The sequence below is a fragment of the Galeopterus variegatus genome, unplaced genomic scaffold, assembly GCF_000696425.1.
Source record: "Galeopterus variegatus unplaced genomic scaffold, G_variegatus-3.0.2 Scaffold47646, whole genome shotgun sequence".
Taxonomy (NCBI): domain Eukaryota; kingdom Metazoa; phylum Chordata; class Mammalia; order Dermoptera; family Cynocephalidae; genus Galeopterus; species Galeopterus variegatus.
The window spans coordinates 1-4,308 of record NW_007773757.1 but is presented as its reverse complement, the minus strand read 5'-3'; the positions used below and the strand labels follow the sequence as shown (position 1 = coordinate 4,308).

The window sequence follows — 4,308 nt, the reverse complement described above, 5'->3', positions numbered from 1 at the left end:
CCCCTTCCCCCGCCGGCCGCCCGCCCGCCCGCCCAAAATAGAAAGGAAAGGAAGTTATTTCCATAGTCAGTGACAGCCCGGAAAAGCTCCCCTCCAGTGAGGGGGCGGCGGGATTCCTGGAGCTGGAGAGCAAATCAAAGCGGGGCCCGAGCCAGAGTGGCCCCCACCGCCCCGCCTCGGCTGCCTTCTCAGTGTGTCATTTCCCTGATTCAGCAGAACACGTGTGCTGCGGTTGCCACGCCGCAGGCTGCCGAGGAGCTGTGGGGAGCTGCTGGCCCGGCTCCAGGCTGCCCTCAGACCCAGGAGCCCGGGGTCGTGCAGGGCGTGTGCCACCGCCACCCGGCCTTGCTGTTGGCCTCTGCCACCGTACAGACCTGCTGCTGCACACCTGCCTAGGAAGGGCGGCCCCTGAGCGCCCCTCAGAACGAGAACCCTTCCACTCGCACGTCTCCATATGCCTTTTCAGAACACTGTTCAGGACACAGTGTCAGGAGGGGTGCCCAAGCACCTTGGCAGGGAGGTAGCATTTTCTAGATGAGGAAACTGAGCCCTAGAGGGGAACAAGGTCTTACCCAAGACCACCTTGCTGGCTGCGGCTGAGTCAGAACTGGAGCCCAACTCTCTCTAGGGATCCTGGCATCCCCACATCCCCCCTCAGCAGCAAACCAGCAAAACAACATGTAGGCAGGCTGGGCTGTTGGCGGCTTATATATCCGTTCATTGGACCTTACCTGTTACTCAGCAGCATGAGCTCTGCCCTGTGCTAGGTGCCAGGGATATAAGCGTGAAAAGATACGATTTCTGCTGTCTTGAGAGGACATTCAGAAACATCTACGGATGAATCCACAACTCCCAACAAACATTAGCACCACAGTAGAGAGTTGTCTAGGTCTGGAGACCTGTGAGGGCACTGAGAGGCTGGAGAGTGACCTGAGGCTGATCAAGAAGAGTCGCCAGTGATGAGACGGAGTGCTGATGGGACAGTAATGAGATGGCCTTTGTCCTGGAGGGAAGCTCTGGGCAGGATCCGTCCTGCCGAGGACCTAGTGTGATGGGCCTGAGACCTGTGTTCGGACCTGGCTTCTCCTTCATCATTGCCATCTCCCACTCCCCAGGATCGATGTGCTGGGCTCTGGACCCCCTTCAAACCAGAGGCGCTACCGGAACTGGAACCCACCCCTGCTGGGCAACCTCCCCGATGACTTTCTCCGCATCCTGCCCCAGCAGCTGGACAGCATACAGGTAACAGGGCTGCCCCCCACCTTCCACTCCCATCTGCCTGCCTGGCATCTCTCTCTGCCTGCACAATTGGTGCCAGCCAGTTTTACTTCCTGATTTTTAAGCCCAGGCTGAGCTATTTCTGTTGTCCCGGGTTTATAGGGAAAGGATGCTGAACCAAAGGCCTCACTTCCTGTCTGGGCCTGCAGGTTTCCTGCTCTACTCAGGGAAGGTGACTGCCTGAGGAGGCTTTCTGGCTGTAGCCACCACCTCAGGCTACAGGGAGATGGGCAAGGGGCAGCCAGTGGCAGAGGGCCAGGGCATCTTCCTTCACTCCCCTGGGAAAGGGCCAGGGCAGCTTCTCCGCCCAGATGTCGGCTTGCCCCAGTGCTCCTGCAGAGGAGGGTCTCACCCTGGGGCTGCTGGTGCAGTGAGAGGTTTGAGTCTGGGCATCCATGTGTACCCCACTGAGCAGTTTGCAAATCCCTTTTCAGAACTATTCAAGTGGTAGATGAAGGGATGAGATGGTCCAAAGTGGGGAGGAAAAATAGTTTTTAAGCCCTTGCTGCTTCCCCAGCAGAGAGGGCTCTGGGCTGTTACATTGGATTTTGGCTGACCATTAGGTTGCAATAGGAGGTGTGGGCCTCAGGGTGGCCTGGAGGGTCCTGGGAAATGGCGTGTGTCTACGCAGATGTGCATGGAGTTTGTGCAACACGTGCCTTGGTGAGTAGGCATTCAACATGCTCGTTCCTCTCCTCAGGGTAATCCTGGGGTTCCCAAGCCTGTGAGTGGAGAGGGAGGCCCGCCTCCCACGGCCGGGCAGGGGACCCGTGACCAGGAGAGCCGCTGGAAGCAGTACCTGGAGGATGAGAGGATCGCGCTCTTCCTGCAGAATGAGGAGTTCATGAAGGAGCTGCAGCGCAACCGCGACTTCCTCCTTGCCCTGGAGAGAGGTGGGCATCAGCGGGGCGCTGCAGTCACTCCTCTGTGGCTAAAGAAGGGCTTTAGCCTTGGGGTTCAGGAGAGCACTGAGCTAGAAGCCAGGGTGCCAGGCACTTTTTGCACTGCAAAGGCACAGCCCCCACCAGGTTATCCTGTGGGAGCCCCAGAATTCTGCCACTGGGGACCTGGGTCACCAACCACTCCTTCTCCCTCCCTGGGACTTAGAGGAAGAGGGGTGTGCCCACTCAGGCCCGCTTCTTCCCCCTGAACACCTGCTGTGTGCCAGGCACTGGCCTTGGCATGGGAGGCAGGCATAAGAGAGTGCTGCCCTTCCTCATGGAGCATTAGCCACAAGGCAGGCAGACATGATGTGTCTGGAGCCTCCGGAACAGAGTGACTGGGTGCATGGGCACTGGAACGGGGGAGGCTCCCAGAATGGAGGACGTTAGAGCACAGGCTCGCAAGTTTTTTTGGTGTTCGGGTTGTCCTGGGGTGGGGGACTCTGCTGCCCAAGCTGGTGCCTTTCCCCTTCAGGGTGAGAGTGTATTTGGGGTGATGTAGGCGAGAGAGTGTGGAGGTGTGTCTTCTGAGGGTCACAGGGTGAGAGCACGTGCGTGTGTGTGTGTGTGTGTGTGTGTGTGTGTCAGTGGGGGAGGAGCAAGCTGTGCAGGGAGAGTGCTGGGCTGAGACAGGAGTCCAAGACTGGCCCTGGCTTGGCTCAGCAGCAAAGGTGCTGGAGGTCTCAGCCCTTTCCTTTTAAATTACGGGGGTGGACTCTATGATCCCTCAGGGTCCTTCTAATTCTGCCACTCTAATATTCCAGACGGTTGTCAGGCAGTAGTTTCTGTGTTCTTGCGGGGTCTCTGAGAGCTGGTAGTCACTGTGCACACATACAGTATCGTGTGTGCACACTCCCATGTGACTCTGGGAGTTCCACCTCCAACAACCTCCTGCGTCTCAGCCCAGCCTGCCGCTGGGAACCCAGGAGCTGACTGGAATGTGGTCCTTTTCCAGATCGATTGAAATATGAGTCCCAGAAATCCAAATCCAGCAGCGTGGCTGTCGGAAACGGCTTTGGCTTTCCTTGTCCTGTGCCAGGTAACCTTGCCTTTCTGCAAGAGAAGCCCGGAGAGTATAAGGGGCTCACACCCTAACTTTGCTTTGTGTATTTGGAGCTTGGGGGTAGGGTGAGGAAACAGACTGCGGGTGGGGGCCTGGGGCCTCTCAGCAGGCTGGAGGGGATGCTTCTGTCCCCACCTCCACATCCACCATGGTGTCCCCTTAGCTGCCGTGGGTTCTTCCCAATCCAGCGGCTGCTGGGGGTTCTGAGCTGCAGTCGGCCAACACCGGCTGGCTGAACTCCCAAGCTGTGCCTGGAGCACAGGCTACATGGGGACACACCACACCACATACTGTCCCATGGTGGAAAATGGGACGGGAAGGACTCAGAGACTCAGAAGGCTTGCTCTCTGCCCTGGGGGAGCTTACAGGCTCGTAAGGAGATATGTCCAAGAAGCAGGCAGAGCAAGCGGGCGAAGCTGAGGACATGCTTGTCTTTCATAGCAAATGCGTGGAGAAGGGGAGGGCAGGATGAACCCGGGAAGTGTCTGTTCATTCATTCCTCCGTTAAGTAGCTGGAGGGTATCTGCCCTGTGCCAAGCCCTGCCCTAGGTGTTGGAGGAAGAGAAAATTCGAGCTTTGTGTACAAGGTGGTGAGAAGCAAGAATTGCATCAGAAGAGGGTCACCCTCACCCCCCTGCCTTCCCACGTGGGAGCCCTAGCTAAAGGGGGACCAGAGGGTGGGCAGCTGTGTTGTCGTGATGCAGGAGGCCCCAGTTTCACGCTCTGGACTCTGTGTCTGTGCACGCAGTGGCACAGCTGCCTGCCTCCGAGAAAGGCTCAGCAGCTTTTGCCTGAAACAGACCTTACATCCTTCGGTGGGGTGGGCGTGGGGAGAAGGACGGGGAGCTCAGCTGACCCCAGCTCAGAGAGAGAAAATCCCGTGGAACCGATTCATAAGCAAGGGGCCGGGCCGGGGAGCTTAGGCACCACCAGATGCGCAGTGGGAGTTTTAACAGGAGCCTCTTGTCCTTGATCCTGAATTAACTAGACACTAGGGCTGCTGAGATGGATAAAATGACCCAATGG

The 4,308-nt window shown here is 57.8% G+C and overlaps 1 long non-coding RNA gene across 1 annotated transcript; it reads left to right on the top strand.

Moving 5' to 3' along the window:
* Nucleotides 1-986: 986 nt before the first annotated feature.
* On the top strand, nucleotides 987-3,254 carry LOC103584238. The gene is made up of 3 exons (XR_549955.1): nucleotides 987-1,242; nucleotides 1,979-2,171; nucleotides 3,175-3,254. It is a non-coding gene; the product is annotated as an uncharacterized LOC103584238 (long non-coding RNA).
* Nucleotides 3,255-4,308: the final 1,054 nt, after the last annotated feature.